General features: G+C 42.5%; 2 protein-coding genes across 3 annotated transcripts in view; one reads left to right on the top strand and one right to left on the bottom strand.

Moving 5' to 3' along the window:
* TADA3 (transcriptional adaptor 3) overlaps positions 1–19,287 on the bottom strand; it is a 701,258-nt gene that overhangs the window by 214,035 nt on the left and 467,936 nt on the right. The window lies entirely within an intron of this gene.
* Positions 6,949–19,287, top strand: part of SETD5 (SET domain containing 5) — a 70,117-nt gene continuing 57,778 nt past the window's right edge. For both annotated transcript variants that reach the window (XM_081320054.1, XM_081320053.1), the window contains exon 1: positions 6,949–7,119. The gene's annotated coding sequence lies outside the window, so the exon portion shown is untranslated. The remainder of the gene's footprint in view (positions 7,120–19,287) is intronic.

Here is a 19,287-nt window from a genome sequence, read left to right as displayed (position 1 = left end):
GGAAAGGAGGTGGCATGTTCTCTTTGCTTTGCCTTTTGTGTTCCAAAGCATCAACTGGTTCAAGAAAGCGCAAATGAGCTGCCAGTTAGAAGAATGTAAAGACTGTGCAAAGAGTGAGGAAAAATCAGTGATATTTACTCCAGTCGTAAGATTTGTCTAACAACCCATTCATACTTCATATTTTCTTACGAGCCAACGCTATGGAGCGTTTGTAGAATCTGATGTTGTGTGAGAGGGAATCCCACTTAAATCAGTACAGCTCACCTCCATGCACACTCAAGTAGAACTGTGATGACTGTTACAAACTAGTCCTTCTCTCCCTATTGCAGAGGTAGGCAACCTTGGCTCTTTTGTGACTCGTGGACTTCAACTCCCAGAATTCCTGAGCCAGCATGGCTCAGCTTGGAAACCTCTTTTCCCCCTCAGCATGACTGGCTCAGGAATTCTGGGAGTTGAAGTCCACAAGTCATAAAAGAGCCAAGGTTGCCTACCCCTGCCCTATTGTTTGCCGCCTCTTCCTGCAAGAGGCTGAACTTAATCCTGCCCCCTTAACATCAGGGTGGTGTATAGCAGAGGTCCCCAACCTTTTGGACACCAGGGACCGGTTACATGGAGAGAGGTTTTTCCACGGACCGGAGGGGGCATGGTTTTGGGTGCTGCCAGCATCCTGTGGATGGGGCTTTGTGTGGACCGGTTGCTGGCATGCCGCAGACTGGTACTGGTCCATGGACCGGAGGTTGGGGACCCCTGGTGTATAGGAACTACTCGAGCAATCTCCCTTTATATTAGTAATATAAACATTGTAGCTGTAGCTGTTACTATTTGGTGATTGCTAACAGAGGTGACATTTCACCCATTGTATAAGATTGCACTAGATACAGCTGAGCAGTAGGTTGTTGTTGTTAGTTGCGAAGTCGTGTCCGACCCATCACGACCCTATGGACAATGTTCCTCCAGGCTTTAGCAGTAGGTAATGTGTGGCAAAGGAAATTGAAGGCTGCACTCCAGATTGATGGGTAAATCAGGTCACAATGTGCCCTCTTGAACATATTTCTCACTACGCTTGCAGAATGCTTTTGCTGGAGCCTTCAATCTTTAGCCCTTACCAAATTCATCAAAGTGTGGCATAAATAATTTGGAATGTGTGTGAGCTTCCAGAAGTTACTGTTGCACAACTGCAAATATTAGAACTTTTTTTTAAAAAAAAATGCCTGTCAAGACTTGATGGATGGTATGTCTTGAAAGCTACCAAATAGATGTGTGGTGCCACTTAGGCAAAGTGATTATAGTGGATTCTCAAGGTGTTAACTTTATTCACTGCAGTAATAATTGCATTTGCCATATGTATTTAACCAGATCAATAGTGGTCTCAACACACTGTATAATCCTGCAAACCCAGGTCTTTCCTGGTTACAAGGCCAAAATTTCACTCTATATTCGAGGCTCATCAGCTGGACCTGGAAGAGAGGATTCTTTGAAATTACAGTATGGAAACTGGCATCTTGAGCAGTCTGAAAAATAATTATGCTGGTAATGTTTTTAATCTCCCTGCCTCCCCATGGGCTTGGTTCATACAGCACGTTAAACTAATGGAGCTAAGATCAGTTTAGCCGGTTATATGAACCAAGCCACCATATTAAACTACAATTTGCTCAGAGTGTATTGTTTGAACAAGGCATGTGAACACAGCAATTAGATCTTGTTAACCAAGGTCTAGGATGTTATCTGAACCCAGCCTTGATTTCTTTGGATGTCTGCCACAAGATAAACAAGTTATTCACTGGTAGTGCTAGACAGGATAAGGTATGTGCACACACCCAAAAACCAGTTTTCCTTTTTCAGCTAAGTATAGGCTGAAAAGTTGCTTATTTTTGCCTTAGGAGGTTAGATCTCTTAACATATTTTTTACACTAAGGCCCAGATTGATTTATTTAGTGACAGGAAGATAGATGCTCATATTGTCTTGGACCATGCATCTAAGCCAATCGGCACTAAAAAAAGGGTATATAGTAGTAGAGAGGTAGGCCTGCCCAAGGGCAATACTGCATGACTTAAGTGGCATCTCACCCCCAGACCGAGGTAAGGGCATCCAGTAGCAGATTCTGTGCAAGAGCTAAGTGCCCTGGATTGTACCCCATGTATCCAACGAGCTTGGCATGCTGGCGCTTTTTATTTACAGCAATCTTTGAATCGCCTACTCAATACAGAACGGTCAACATAAAAAACCTGAGGCATCATGCTCGATGTTAACAGTAGAAACTATACTATTTGTCAAATTTATTTGGCTGTCTTCTCATACAAAGTGACTCTGGACTATAACATACTGCGAAACCAATTAAAACAGGAAACAGAGATAAAAATCGCAAGTGGGAGAATATCACACATAATGCAGCCACGCACAAACTCCAAGGCAGGGGTTCCCAACCCCTGGGCCATGTCCCACTACTGGGCTAGCCTATTTGGAACTGGGCCACATGAGTGGCAGGCTGGCACGTGTGTACGCACAGCTCCATTTGCGTGAGTGGCGGATTGGCAGTTAAGCTATGCATTCATGTGCGTCGGCCTGCCGCTTGTGTAAGTAGAACTGCATGCTTGCATGTGCTGGCCTGCTGCTTGTGGAGCCCGGTTCCCCTCTTTCCACCAACCAGGCCACCAAGCCACAAAGGTTGGGGGCCACAGAAAGACATAAGGCTAATATCACCTCAATTATTGCAGAGGATGGGTGGACAAAGCAAAGTAATATTAAAGTTTGCCTCCTAGGTCCCATCAGATGGAATTCTTTTGCAGCATGCCTCTCCCGATGGACCTGTTGGGATGAGTAGATGTAATTGGGAAGAGGCAGTCCCTCAACCTGGCCTAATGCCATGTCAAAATCAGCATCATGATTTGGAAGCAAACGGGCAGGCAATGCAGGTCATGAAGTAGAGATGTTCCATGTGTCCTCTTAGTGGTACACATAACTGCTGATGCCGCTACATTTTGCATCAGTTTAATTAAAAAATTAGTTACTGATAATCCACTGGATTTTAAAAGTCCCATTGAAAATGGAAGATTTTTCAACCCCGTTGTGAATCAGCTCTACGTGCACAAGTAGTCATTGACTGAGCCATTCATTCAATAACCATTACAACAGCTGTGAAAGAAGCGACATGTCCGGTTTTCAGCATCCCACGTGAACAAAATTCGGGCGCTTGCCAAGTATTTAGGACGGCTGCCTTGACCCAGCATTATGTGATTACCATCTGCAACTTTCTCAGCTGGCTTTGGATGAATGACAATAGAGGAAGTCAGATTCACTTAACTGCAGTGATTTGCTTAACAACTGTGACAAAAAGGTCATAAAATGAGGCGCGACTCAACTGCCTTGCTCAGCAACGGAAATTTTGGGCTCACTTGTGCTTGTAAGTTGAGCTGCATATTCCATTATATGGTAACAACATGTATGCACAGGTAGTTTGCCAAAATAAAGCTAAAGTACCTATTTTAGTGAGGGGTTTGTTTTTTTTTGGAAGACAGACGAAGAGATTGAACAGGATTTCCTGCTTGAGCAGAGGGCTGGACTAGAAGACGGAGGAGATCCCTTCCAACTCTGTTATTCTTTCAAAACTATCTTGATCTGCTGCCGCCCATAAAGACATTTTAGCCACCAGATGTCTCTCCTCTGCTGGGCCACAGATTCGGTCAACAGCTGTGCCAGTTTCCTGTTCACCACATCCTGGCGGCAGCAGAGGCTCACTTGCATTGTGGGTCTGAAATGGGAGGGAGGAACACGGCTGATGTAGTGGTTTTTTTAAAAGAAAAGGGGGGGAGGGAGGAAGCACAGAATCTCAGCCCTGCAGAAGGCAGCCTTTTTAGCATTTCCTGTGTTGATCCTAAACCACCTATTTGTATAGTGAGATGTGTATGAAAAAACACTACTGTTTTAAGAAGAGATCCAACTCCACAAGCCCTTATATTAAGAATTGCTGTACTTTCTTCTGATTTATGGGGGTGGGGGAAAGCTCTGCTTGCACAGGCTTTTTAGCGGATGAAATATCAATTCCCCTCTCCCAAGTACCTCAATCCCACACACAAAAACAGGAAAAAAAATGCTTTCTGATTTTGTTTCTCGCTTTAAAAAAACAGTTAGCCCTCAAAAGACAAAAAACTGCCTTACACATGTTGCATCATGCATACATAATCACTAGCAGACTACAAGGATTTGGTTCTCTAGCCATTATTCTTTAAGACTGCCAAAACAAAAGTATATAGAGGAACCCCAGTGCTTGCAGAGTATGAAGAAGTGTCGGTTCTCTTTAAAGTTTTGATGCCTTAAGAATTCAGCATATTCAGTGTGCCTGTGGTAACACAGTATGGAGGACACAACTATAAAGAGGACAGCAAAATCCTTGAAAATGGCCGGCAGAGAAAATACAGCTAGCTTGCTATGCAGTAGCTTCCTTCCAGGCCTCATTTCCCCATTACATTTTGTATTTTTTGGGAGCTACAACTTCCTAACCAGCTTTCCTTTAAAAATACAGAATGCATGTAGACTTTTCACTGTATAATGTAATATTCTAGGGCTGGGATTTCAAAGTAACATCTGCAAGCTTTTGTGATTGCCTGACGCACTCCAAGATAAACCCACAGTTCAAATTACAGTAGTACAACATCATGGCTCTGATGCAAGTCTACAGAGATCCATATGGAAGTAAACTCCCAATGAGTTTAACCAGGAACCTCTTTGAGTAAGCATTTAGGATGGCTACTCAGCCTTACGTGGATGCAAATTTTACTGGAATGCCACTCAGGCTAAATAATTGACCCAGAAGCACCTCATTCTAATCAGTAATCCAGCAGGGTTCAGGTTTCAAGATTTCTTAGAATTAAAGTAATCAAAAGAAGCTGGACTTATTTCTACATACTGTAGCTATCCATTGTTAAAGGCTTCTCGTTATTACTTCAACTGCTAAAAACACTTTTTTTTTGCTGGGAGGTTCTCAACCAAACCAGGCAAACTGCACCAAAGACCAAAGCGGAATAAATGTGATTGCCGTGTCTTTAAAAGTAGTTTGTGCACTGCAAGAGCAAACATTTTACTTTTGATTTTACCGATTAAAGCGTTAACCGAGGGAGTTCCCACAATACGGCAATCCAAGCAATGTCTGCCTGTAAGGAGAATTAGGGCAAACTCTCTGTGCGGGGTCGCCGTAAATTTCAAGATGAAACCGACGCAGCCTGGCTTTACCCGACAAAGCATGTCGTGTTAATTTAACCACATCTTCATGAGGGGCAGCCTCAGAAAGGACCGGGCCCTGCATGGCAAAAGCGAGGAGAAAAAGGGCTTAACAGTATTTCAACCCCGACACGCCCATGAGGATTTTTTTTTCCAAGCTGCAGCGCAACAAGCAACGCCAAGAACTGGGGAAGTACTGCAAGTTAACCGGAAGGCTGATCTCAACCTCCCACTTGGTACCGAAAGGACGGGAAGCCAAGCTGTCCTCGCCCCTCCCGCCGCCCCTACCCACGAAGATTATATATATATATATATATATATATATATATATATATACATATACACACACACACATACATATATATACATACATATATATACACATACACACACACACACATATGTATATATATATATACATACATATATATACACATACACACACACACACACACACACATATATATATATATATATATATATATATATACATATATATATACATATATATACATATATATATATACATATATATATACATATATATACATATATATATATACATATATATATATATACATATATATATATATATAAAATGCGGCGTCCCGACGCGAGTGGCACTTTGCCCGGGCCCGATCTCCGCCCAGGGGATCCAGAACGGGGGGGGGAGAGGGAGGGGAGCACCCGGGGGAAGCAGGCAATGCAACACGGGCTACCATCTTGGCTGCCACAAGGCGAAGGGGCCTCCGCAGAGCTGGCCAGCGAAAAAGCGTGTTTCACACCAGCATCGACTTGCAAGCTCCACGCTCAGGAGAGGTGGGGGAGGGAGGGAGGGAAAGGGACGCGTCGTCTGCAAGGGGGCCAAGGCACGGTGCAAGCGCGGGGATCGTCGGAAAGGAGCAGCTCAGGGTCACTGGCGAAGCTTTGCGGCGGCAGCGCAAGCTCTAACCTGCCTCCTTCCTAAAGGCAAACGCGCGTCCAGCATAACCTATATAGCCCACACCCCTTTTCCTGGCGCGAATCTTCCCCGCAGTCCCCCTCCCCGTTCGCCTCCGGCTCTGCCACCCAGGCTCAAGCATGCGCCGTCCGCTCCACCTCCCGGAGCAGTTCTCAGTGCGCATGCACGGAGGGCTTTCCAAAGCCAGCGCTGAAACCACCCGCCCCACCCCGCCCGCTTCTCCCCCATGCCACGTGTCCCCAAGCAGCACTCGGCCCCACGTGGGACTGGCCACGACGAACCAATCAGGGGATTGCCTCGCCCTTGAGCACGTAGGACAGCAGCCCCACGTGCGCAAACGCGCGGAAACGGAGCGGGCTCTCTAGCGAGAGCCGTTTCCACTCTTCCGCCTTCCTCCACAATCAGGCGCTCACCTCGCTGGCTCGGTTGTGGAAGTGGGAAACGACCCGCACTTTATTTTTATAGCTCTGCCGAGGCGGAGGCGACAGAGTGGCAGTTCTAGTAGCCAATGAAGTCAGGGTTCTGTAAAGGCGGGGCGGAGGTTGCCCGAGACGCTCGGGTTACAGAGAGCCGAAGGGGGTGGGGCTACTTTTCCGAGAGCAGGAGGACAAACGTGGCCAATAGGAGGCGGGGAAGAGTCAGGAGGTGTCGCTGAGAGAATGAAGTGGGTGGAGATCGCGCGGACAGGCCAGCCAATGAATCGACCCGGTGGGCGTGCCTGGGGCGCCCCTGGCGCCAGCGCTGGGAATCCCCGTGCGCTCAGTGCCGTTTCCGCCCGGCCTGCTGAGGAGGAGCTGTTTGGCTGCTCACTGTTGCCGCGGAGGGGGAGGGGCCGTAGCTGTTGCTCTGTGGAGCTGAGCTTTCCGTCCGGCCAAGCTCTCTAGGAAACGCCGTGGCGCCGAGCAGGGCCTAGCGCCGGGGGCCCGAGCAACGGGCCGGACAGGTCAGCCAAAGCAATTGAGGAAGAGGAAAAAGCGCCTGGGGGATGAGGGGGACCACTTATTTGGGAGGGGGGGGGGTGCCGGGGAGGGGGAGGGGCGGGAAACTTCAGAGGGGGCTTTTTGCGGGGATCTTGGCCCTTCTTCCAGCGCTCCGACCGCTTCTCTCAGGCTCCCTTTCTCCCGCCTTCCTTTCCCAGCTGTCCCCAACCCCGGGAATTCGCGCTTTGAGGAAGGAGAGGGGTTTTTTAATGTGTGGTGGAGCGGGGGTGGGGAGCCAAGTATTAAAAGAGTCGCTTTTCCAGGGGGGGGAAAAAAAAGGGGAATGGAGCCTCTTTGCATTTTTGTGGGGGAGGAAGAGGAGGAGGAGGAAAGCAGAGGTCGTGCTCCCTCCGATATCTCTGCCTCTCGGTCGCCTGGGGAGGCGTCTGAGTGCAAGGAGAGAGGGGTGTGAGGGGAGAAGGCGAGTGTGTGTGTGGGGGGGGGGAAGGGCTGGAGGGGGAATCCCCGCCGAGCCCCGCACGGAGGGAAGTCGGGGGTGGGGGTGGGGCGAGGTAGGGCTGCTTTCCGTTTTGCTCCCACCCATCCCCCCAACCTTCCTGGAGGGGGTGGGGGGTGGGGATCCTGGAGGGGGGGGCAAGAGCTGGAGGAGAGCGGGGCGTCATGGCAATCTTGCTCTACTCCCCCCTCCCTCCCTCCACCTGTCTGATTTGGAGGAGGAGGAGTGGGGGGTGGCTGGTGGAGCCAGGGGTGGGGGTGGGGGGTGTGGGGGTGGGTGGAAAGGGCGTGTGTGGATGTGGGGTGGGGGTGGGGAGTTGCATGGAGGAAAAGAGAAGGGAACCTTAACGAATCGCACCGGATCTCGGTTCCCAGACGTGGGGGGGGGGTTTACGTGCAGGAGGTGCCGGTGGGAACTAGCCAGGGCGATCTTTTTTACGGGAGATCCTGAGTGGGGAAGGTGGGGAAATTCTTCCTTAGGACCAGGGCTGCTGTGCCAGGGGGAGGGGGGGGGGAAAGTGTATGCGGGTGCGAGTGTGGCTACTCCTGTGCGAGTTCACCGCTGCCTCCCCTCGTTGCTCGCCTCCTCCTCCATGTGCTGAAGCAGCTTCCCCTGAGCTGCTGCTGCTCCTTCCTTCCCTCCCTCCTCCCTTTCCTCTCTGTCTGCTTCTGACTTGCTGGCTCCTTCAGGCAATGGGTGGATGGGGGGGTGAGTGGAGGTGTTTGACCTGCATTTTCTGCTTTCTCATGGTGCTCCTGTAGCCATGGTGGATCTCTTTAATCCCCCCCCCCTCTCTCTCTCTCTCTCTCTCTCCCTCCCTCCCTCCCTCCCTCCCTCCCTCCATCTCTCTCTCTCTCTCTCTCTCCCTCCCTCCCTCCCTCCCTCCCTCTCTCTCTCTCTCTCTCTCTCTCTCTCTCTCGTTTGTCGTGTGTGTGTGCACGCGCCCGCGTGTTTCTTTTTAAAGGAAGCTGCATTTTCGGTTGGCACGTCTCGATCCCAGCACTCAAAACTGGCGACTCGGTTCCCTGTAAACACAGCCGTAGTGCTGAAGCAAGGTCGTCCAGCCTCTCTCTCTGTCTCCCAACAGTTGTCCTTCAGGCCAGCAGCTTAGTGCTTGAAGCTGAGCTAAGCTGCCTTGCGTTCCTGATGGGTCTTTTTTTTGGGAATTTGAGGAAGATGATGGGGTTTTTGAGGGAAGGGGCTTGTAGAGGCAGAGAAAGGCAAGAGGTTTCCTTTGAGAAATGCATTGCTGTGAGATATTTTGGTGCGTGCAATTAATTGGGGGATTCCTGTACTTAAGAAGTAGCTCTCTCTCACCCCCCTGTTTAGTGAGATCTTTGCAATAAAGAACACAAATATACTACTGAGTTTCCTTCTGCTTAGTTTTCTTTAAGTAAACAATAGCCCTTGCAGGATAGCCTCCTGCATGTTCTTTCCCTGGTAGTATTTCATGTTCAGAGGCAGAGGTGCAGAACAGTAGAATGTATTGATTTTGTCTTGTAGGAAAATGAGGCCGCAGCTCCAAAATTTAAAAAAAAAAGCAAAATGAATATTTGTTTTGGCTTGCAGAAATGTTTTCTAATTGAGCTTTCTGTGGATATGGGTCACGACAAGACAAAGTTGTATTACTTAATGGTGTGTAGGATTATCCCTTTTCACCTATGAAGGTGACATCAGACGCTGCCCCTCCCACACACGAACACAGCTCGCCTAGGAAGTAGGTTTTGCAGCTGTCTCAACAGCACAGAGGTGACTGAGGGTGTTTTTACCTTGTGTCCTGTGGGTGTGTGTTCAAGGCAGTGACAAGCAGCTAATGTTGGCTCTGGAGCTTTGGTTGCTACGTGAGAAGCTTCAATAGTGTTGGCTGCTGTCTCTAGGGAAGGACAACAGCACAACCTCCATTAGTGCTGCACTTAGGAGATGGCTGGTTCACGTACTGAAAAGGGAGTCTTCATTAGGGCATGAAATTCGGAACCAGAAGATGCCTTTTCCTACTCCCTGCACACACATATTTTCCTGAATTTCATTTGGATGTAGTTTAGAAATCAAGACCTGTCTTCTCTCACATTTGCAAGATCCAAGTGATCAGATACTGTATTTCTAAAGTGAGAGAGATGCAGTCCCTGTAGCTGCAGTCTCTGACTTTCCCTCCCTCCAGTAAACAGAAAGCCAGATGCTTTCCTTATTGTTTGTAGGTCTCTTTCCTCCCCTTGCTTTGCCTGGGCCTCACTTGCCTTATTGAGAGGAATTTCTGCTTTGTGTAATGGGTGTGTACAGCAGACACACGTCTTGCACTGAGAAGATTTTCCATTCATGGCATGTGCAGCCAAAATATGGCACATCTTGCCCTTCCAAATGTCATAGGAACACGGTCTCATGAATGTGAAGGGGAATTACACCTATCTAGACAACAATATATGCTGAATCTCTTAAGCCAGGTTTTATAGCTTCCTTATTTCATCAGCACAAAATGGTTATAGTATCTTTCTGATGCTTAATGTTATACTGTCCAGTGGTGAAATCTTGTAGACTTTTACTATTCAAAAGTGTCAAAATCAGATAGTTATCCTAATTTCATTCCGTAGACAAATAAGGTAGAGCGGACTTTCCTCAGAAAGCTCATGTTAGTTTGCTAAGGGAATTTTGATCCTTCCTCGATACTTGGTGGCCTGCTTGGTCTATCAGGAGGTACAGTGCTGAACTGCCTGCTAAATGGTGAAACACAGGCCTGATGTTCATGATAGGAATGGTGTAAGGGGAGGATGTCTGCAGGCAGTAATGGTATCAGTATGTTTTTTTTTTTTGGAAATAACTTATTAAGTGATTGCGAAAATTGAAAGAAAGCTATAAAGTTTAGTAGCGGAAATACATACCTCCATTCTCTTCTTCAAAACAGTTTTAGTGAAACCTTTGAAATGGCAGCGTGGAGAGTTTAAATTGGTGTACAATTTTGTTTTATTTGTAAATGCTATTGAAATGCAGCGTGTGGCTCCATGTTCTGTTCAAATCGAAAATAGAACTACTTAATAGCATAACTTCACGGATAATTCTGTAATCAGCATCTTGATTTTAGCAGGCTTCAAAAAGATAATGTGCAGTACATGAGAGCCAACAAGAGTGAAGCCTTAACTTTTAGAAGTCTTCCATTTAAAACAGCTATTAACCATCCCCAAGAAAATATTAAGCTAATTTCAGGGCTACAGTATTATATCATGTACTTTTCTTCCCTTATCTTCATATCTACCTCCTCAACTAGCAGGTGTCAATACATTCAGTAGGGAGTTTTTGTCTTCTGATTTTTATCATTTAGGCAAAAAGACATGCGTGGAAGAAGCAGTGACTCTGTAATTCAGGTGGATAAATACCAGGAGGATAAGAGTTGTGGAATGGTTTCCTGGGATCTGCTGGATGAGGAATTTAGTCCTTGAGTTTGATACCCGTTATAGGTTATTGCTATTTTTAATCATAACATTCTTGGTTTTGTCAGCATGGCCACTAATTAACAGTTTACCAAGAAAACCAGGGATTCAATTATATCTCTGTTGTCATTTATCTTTTCAATTGAATTACCTTTCTCTCCTGAAATCACAGGTACTACAATGAAATATTACATGAAACATGAGATTATAGGCTTAGTTGATGAGGCTCATAACTGGGAGGCAGCTTGGTGCCCATTGATACCAAGGTGGCCACTGATTCATCCCTAGTGCCTGCCTATTCCCCTGCCTCAGCTTTCTGCAAAGCAAAACATGAATCTTCAACTTGATATTTACTTCAAAGAATGGCTAAGGTTTCCTTAGAAATTTGAAATGGAGGATGGCTGCAGCCTAAAGCTTTGTTTTTAAAAACATTTTGCATCTTTGGGGACTAGGAAAAGCAGTTTTCTTCCCCCCCCCCCAAATGTGAGTATTTGGGAGCTAGGCACCTTCCTTGATTATCACTTGTGAACTGGGAAACTCGCATACCGGTAGCAGCCATTTTGTAACAACATGTATTGCATTTAGTATTCAAGTGTACCAACTTGTCCAAAAGGCTATGTATGTCCTTAGTAAATCCTTAAGCTCACCTTTTGAAGACACTGATTCTTGAAATTGTAACAATGCATTTTTGGAACTTCTAAGTATGTTTACAAAAATTAAAATTGTAGAAACCAGTACAAATGATATTTTAAAATAATTTCTTTTCTAATGTGAAGGAATGGGGAACTGAATGAAATGCATAGGATTTGGAAAATTGAAAATATTAAGTTTGTTTAACCAACTCTCTTCTCAGGAAGAGTTTCACCATGCTAACATATCTTATTTGTTAATATTAAAAATAATTCTGGAACACTACTCTATTATCCAGAGAACACATTGCTGTAATGGAACTAGAATATAGTAACAGAAGTACTGTTTTGGGATATTTCCTAGAGCTGCTAGAGAGTTGATTGAAACTCACCTGTATGTCTAATTCAAGTACCTCCTAATGAAAAAAAACAACAGATTTACAAAATCTAAAATATAAACGAATAATCTAAATGGAAAATCTCAAGTAACTATTAAATACTTTAATTAAAAATGAGTGTTCAGAATTTATGACAAATCAGTTCTGAAGGTTGGCTATTTAAATTTGTTTACCTTAAAAAACAGAAACATACTTTATAGTTTTTTGCATTCCTACTGTAGTTATCACATTTTTAGTTTCTTTACCAGGGCTTTCTACACTAAATAAAACATGTGGCCAGCCTAAACTTTGTTTTAAACTTTAAGTTAAAACTCCAATTTTGAGTACTTGCAAGCAGGGCTACTGAAATTTTGGATAGTTTTTAGCAACTGTAAGAAATTTCATTTTTGAGACAGTATAATTTGCATCTTGGTGTAAGTATGCAAAGAACCTATATTTTCTTGGTGTATTATTTGATACAGGATTTTTAATGGAGAACATTCCTGTCTGCTTCTGTGACGTTTCTCTCTGCCAAAGGAATGGAATCTTTTATATTTTCTAGCTGTTGGTTCCACTGTATAGAATAGATGAAAAGCTATTATTATAGCTTCAAAGATGTTATAGCAAATTTGAAAAAAACTAAATCTGATATGTCTACAGAGCTGGAATATATGTCCAGGTGGCTGAAAATAGAAGGCTTTCCTCAGACTCAGGAATATATAACTTGCCTTGTGAACATTTTAAGCCTATTGGTAGTTAGATGAATAACCTTCAGGTCACATAAATGAAGCCTGACATTTTTCTACTGTAGAGGGTTTCCTATGAACAATATTCAGAAGTAATGTTTGTTCCATTGGACTCAGCCTAAGGACAGGAGTTAAATTGCTAAGGATATTAGTTTGTATTTTTAAAACACACCCAATTAATACAGAATATTTGAGTTAACTTTTTCATGCTTAAAATTTTTCATAGATGCCTTTCTTTGACAAATATGCATCGTGCTGAAGGCTTGTCCGTGCATATTATTTCCCCAGAGATTGAATTTGTTGCAGTTTTCTGTCCCAATGATTTTTTTACTGAAAAAATATTTTTTTTAAAAAAATGAAACTTACAGCTTAAAAGAGTAAACCTCTAACTGTTCTCACTGAAAACTGGCACTGTGAATAGAAAGACAGCTGAACTAAAATGTATGTAAAGGGAAATATTTAGAAGTAGTTAAAAAGTTTATGTATCCTGTTTAAATTTGAATTGATTTCATTTTATGCAGAAATGGTCAGTTTGGTCTAATGGTTAAGGCACCAGGCTAAAAACAGAAGTGTATTGAGTTTTAGTTCTGCCTTAGGTGGGAAAGTCAACTGGGTGACCTTGGGCCAGTCATTTTCTCTCAGCCAAGCTCACCGCACAAGGTTGTTGTGAGGAAAATAGGAGGAAGGAGTATCAGATATATTTATTGCTTTAAGTTATTTATAAAAATAATAAAAGGTGCGATAAAAAATCTAAAATTAAAATTTTTTAAAAATACAATTCTCATAAGCCTCAGGGCATGTTGGAATTCATTTTTGTGCCTTGAAAACACTTTCAGATAAATGAAGATTAAAAATGGTGTTTTTCAGCCATAAATCAGACACATTTAGTCTAAACTGAGCTTTCCTACATGCAGATCAAGGTCATTTGAAATTTGATAGTCTTTCAAGTTATGGGAAACCATTTTGGTAAGCTTTTTAGCTAATATAAGTTGATGAGGTTTAGAACTTTTTATTTTAATTTTTATTCATAGTGAATAGGCCATAAGACAAGCAAGTGACTTTAGGAAAAGAAAATGCACCCTGTAACTTTCACTGTCATGGTCGTTATATATCTATATTATGATCTATATTATATAACTTGATACGTTACATATAAGTCAAGTGTGATAAGTCCAGGAAATATGGTTTATTCTACCATGTATTGTTTTTGAGAAGCAAGCTGTTAAGTGAGTAGCAGTCAGTTCCTTTGTTCTTCAACAACAATGATCACAACTTTGTTATTTCCTTCCTATCTCAAAATTTCTTGCTGTTTCCTGAATGACTTATGACAATTTATGTTGCCTTTCCATCATTGTACTATAGTGTGACTTGTAATTCTCACTTAGAATGTGGGATATTTGTGAATGTTATCATGAGATTTGTAACCAAAGTCAGATTTGGACAAAATGTATTAACTTTATACCTGTCATTACTGCAATGGGTTGCACTGTGTACTACATTGTCTGCATGTTTTAAAAAGTTAACTAAAGTGAAGAATTAGAGGAACCATCTGGAACCATCTAGAATGTTTGTTCCTTTATAGTTCTGCCATTTATATTTTCAAACAAGGATAGAATGGTATAGTTGGAATCTGATATGTTCATGGACTTGCACTTTTCTTTAAATGCCTATTGAAAAATCATAAAAAAATGAACAGCTTTATCAAGTTAGCAAGGAAGTCATGTTAAAGCAGCTGAGAAATTTTTAGAAAATTGTTTTCAGGGCCGGAGAAATAGTTTTGGAACTTGGTTCCTGACATTGAAGTTACAGTAGTATCATGATTTATTCTCATTTAGTGAATTATATTTAACTACGGGTAGCATTGCTGATGTTTTGGATAGCTTATTTTTATAAAAATATTTTATTTCAAATTAGCTTAAACCTATTCCTTACTTCTTTGTTATCATTTAAATAGGGTAGGTAAAATAGAAATACATTTTCAAATAAAGGTTTCTACCAATTGATTTATGTAGTTGTTAGTCAACATTTCCTGTTTGCTGGAATACTACAGTTTCTGGCCAAGCTATTCCAGTTTCTAGCTTGGTCACCTTTTAATATGCTGAGCAAACAGCCCCTCCCCCACTTTCTAAAAATGGTTGTTTTGTCTTACCTGCATTGTGTAGGTTAGAGTTTTCTCTTGTGTTCACTACCAGTAAATGAAATTTGAACTCTGTTTAAATATAACCTCATTTGTTCTGTAATAAAGACTGAAATACGTCTATAGTTTATTAATCAACAATTTTCTGCTTTCCAGATGTTTTAACCTACAGTTTTTTGCATTCCCCCCCCCCCCCATGAATGCTTCTGATTAGTGGGACTGATGCCTAAGATGCTAAATATTAGTCTCTGCTATAAATGGGTCAATTTCAACAAGATTAAATGAAAAGGATGGTTGGTTATACTAGAATTTTTCTAGAGAAGATCTGTAGTAGCTTGTTTTCCCTCTGCATTTTTGGCTAATGTACATACAAATCCCAGCATGTTGAACTCCACCTTAAAACTCATTGCATGCTGGGACATGTAGGCTCATATTTTCTCAAGTAAAACCAACCATTTGCTTAACAGTGGTGTTTCATATTCAAATCTTGCCTAGGCTTTAGTTGTAACTTGTAAGATATTAAATTTGTTCTTTATTTAAAATTAGTGCCAGATGTAACTTGCTTTTCAGAAAATTAGTCAGCAGAGTCATTGTAAAACATATAACAAATGTTACCTAAACTTTTTTTTTTGCACCAGGGTCTATTTCACTACTTTATTGAAGATACTTAACTGTGCACAAACATCCAAAAGAGCAAATCCTTATTTTACACACAAATGCATACTTTATATCAGACGTCTTCAATCTTTCCGGGCTCGTGCCTTGGAGGGAAAGAGAGCAGCTTTCAAATTGGTGTGCACGCATGCAAACTGAGCTACATGCACTGACGCGGAACTAGGAGCCCCGTTTGCGTATTTGGCATGCGCTGGCACCATGTGGATGCACAAACAGCCACGCACCCCCCGCGGTGGCTAGCAGCCCCATTCGTGCATGCGCAAACAGGCCAGGCACACCCGCCCAACACTAGTGGCCCCATTTGTGCCCGTGCGCATGTGCAAATGGAAACACAGGCGCTAGCACGAGTGGAGGGGGATGTATGCAATGGCCAGCCATTTCCACAGCCCGCTGGCCAAGAGCCTGCAGCCCAGTCCTGGTCCCTTGTCGCGGCCCATAGGTTGGGGAACCCTGCTTTGTATTGTATTACAATTATTTATGGTTGGGAATTAAGTAGAAGGAGACCCATGTTCCCAGAAGTAAAAATCAGAATGAATATAGTAGCACCTTTTCTGATTAATAGATTTAAATGGTATAAGCTTCATCAGATCACAGAATGGATAAAGGAAGGGATGAGAGAATATGGAAGATAAGTTGCTTGTACAAATAAAGATTTTATTCCATCCTTTAATAGTCCTTACTGTTCACATTAAGAGTTGAAGATCTGGCCTAGTAAATTTTTGCATACTGTACATTGCTCTCAAAAGTTACATTTTTAGTCTGCCGTAGATATTTGTTTATGGCCTATATGTTGGTTTAATTTTAATTTCCATCTTACAAAGGCTGAAATTCTAGTCAGACAAAAATCATTTTTCTATGAAAATTTGAAACTGAATATAAATTGATATTCTCAAGAAAAGTAAACCAGATGGCTTTTTACTGCATTGATACAGTGAGGGGAAAAAAGTATTTGATCCCCTGCTGATTTTGTATGTTTGCTCACTGACAAAGAAATGATCAGTCTATAATTTTAATGGTAGGTTTATTTTAACATTGAGAGACAGAATAACAACAACCCCCCCCCCAAAAAAAAACGCATTTCAAAAAAATTATAAATTGATTTGCATTTTAATGAGTGAACTAAGTATTTGATTCCCTATCAGTCGGCAAGATTTCTGGCTCCTAGGTGTCTTTTATACAGAGTGCTTAAACAGAGTGCTCCTAATCTCAGCTTGTTACCTGTATAAAAGACATGTGTCCTCAGAAGCAATCAACCAATCAGATTCCAAACTTCCATGGCCAAGACCAAAGACCAGTCCAAGGATGTGAGGGACAAGATTGAAGACCTACACAAGACTGGAATGGGCTACAAGACTATCGCCAAGCAGTTTGGTGAGAAGGTGACAACAGTTGGTGCGATTATTCACAAATGGAAGAAACACAAAATAACTGTCAATCTCCCTTGGTCTGGGGAGAGATTGGGAGATCCATACAAGATCTCAGCTCATGAGAACAGTGAGGAATCAGCTCAAAACTACACGGGAGGATCTTGTCAATGATCTCAAGACAGCTGGGACCATAGTCACCAAGAAAACAATTGGTAACACCCTACACTGTGAAGGACTGAAATCCTGCAGCACCCGCAAGGTCGCCCTGCTCAAGAAAGCACATGTAGAGGCCCATCTGAAGTATGCCAGTGAACATCTGAATGATTCAGAGAACTGGGTGAAAGTGTTGTGGTCAGATGAGATCAAAATCCAGCTCTTTGCCATCAACTCAACTCACCGTGGTTGGAGGAGGAGGAATGCTGCCTATAACCCTAAGAACACCATCCCCACCATCAAACATTGAGGTGAAAACATGCTTTGAGGGTGTTTTTCTGCTAAGGGAACAGGACAACTTCACCGCATCAAAGGGACGATGGACGGGGCCATGTACCATCAAATCTTGGGTGAAACCCTCCTTCCCTCAGCCAGGGCATTGAAAATGGGTCGTGGATGAGTATTCCAGCATGGCAATGACCCAAAACACATAGCCAAGGCAACAAAGGAGTGGCTCAAGAAGAAGCACATTAAGGTCCTGGAGTGGCCTAGCCAGTCTCTAGACCTTAATCCCATGGAAAATCTGTGGAGGGAGCTGAAGGTTCGAGCTGCCAAACGTCAGCCTCGAAATCTTAATGACTTGGAGAGGATTTGCAAAGAGGAGTGGGACAAAATCCCTCCTGAGATGTGGGGCAAACCTGGTGGCCAAGTATAAGAAATCTCTGACCTCTGGATTGCCAACAAGGGTTTTGCCTCCCAAGTACTAAGTCATGTTTTGCAAAGGGGTCAAATACTTAATTTTACTCATTAAATCAATTTATAACTTTTTTGAAATGTGTTTTTCTGGATATATATTTTTTGTTATTCTGTGTCTCACAGTTAAAATAAGCCTACCGTTACAATTATAGACCGATCATTTCTTTGTTTGTGGGCAAACTTAACAAAATCAGCAGGGGATCAAATAATTTTTCCCCCTCACTGTAGTTCAAACTATTAAAACAAAGAGCTACAAGTGGTATCACAAGGAATACTGATAAGATATCACAATTATCTAGGAGGTACCGATATAAGGCCCATATAACTCTCTCAACAAGCTTTTGATAAAAGTAAACAGATGTTCTGCATTGTTTAGATATGTAGTAATTAAGCTTTTGTGAGGACAGTTGTCTTCTGCGCAGGTTTTAAAAAATTGCATATTTGGAGATTTAGATCCCCTTGGGCATTTTGACTAGATGTGGGTCCCTTTAATGAGACCATGTCTGAATAGGTAAGGAAGTAGACTAGGATTTGCTGGGGAAAGTTTCATTGGCTGCCTTACAATCAGTATTTGTGCAGCAACTAAAGTACAAGTGTGGCAGCTCTTCCTTCCCAGGGAAAAAAGCATTCATTTCAGGGAACAGAATACTTCCATTTAGAAAACAGCAAAGACATTTGTGTGATCAATCTTATCTATGAATGCAGAAATTAGCTTTCTTTCTTAAAAAGTAAATCCATCCTTTTATTGTTACTATTGTACGTATTTGCATCTTATTGCAAATCTCAATTCTGTTGGCTATTATGGCCATAATATCCATGTTATGGTATATGGGTAAACAGTAGGGAAAGATTGAATTATGATCATATTTGTTTACTAAAGCTTAAAAAGGGAAAGAATGAGTTACAATTGCCAAAAAACCATAAAGCTGGGCTCACTCATTTCATTATGATTAAACATGATTTGCTTTAATGCTGTTTATAGCCTGGTGTATTTTGTGGAACTCTGCTAATTGTGACATAGTCATCAAACGATTGTTAAGCTAGTATGCCTTAATATGAAACTTTGAACCCAGTTACTATTTAGAGATGTAATTTGTTATATGATGGGTATAAATATATGTACATGAAGGCAGTATATATATTGTACTCCAGGGATGGTGGAAAGGAAGAAGTTTTAATATGACACATGTAGTTTCCCAATACCAAATATAGTTAAGAAAAAGAAAACGTCAGTCAGTTAAACAGTCTGCCTTTAGTACAGGCAGATGCAGCCTCTTTCTTCCGGCTTAAGTTTTTCTACACTGCATAATGAACAATTTATTTTGAAAGTGAATGAAATGACTATTCAATTATGAAATTGCCTTCCTTAAGTTATATATGTAAAAATTGGTGTTAGCAAGAAACTAATTTTTAGA

The sequence above is a fragment of the Vipera berus genome (genome assembly GCF_964194415.1).
Source record: "Vipera berus genome assembly, chromosome: 2".
Taxonomy (NCBI): domain Eukaryota; kingdom Metazoa; phylum Chordata; class Lepidosauria; order Squamata; family Viperidae; genus Vipera; species Vipera berus.
The sequence above is the reverse complement of the archived record's forward strand: the minus strand, read 5'-3'. Positions and strand labels throughout refer to the sequence as shown.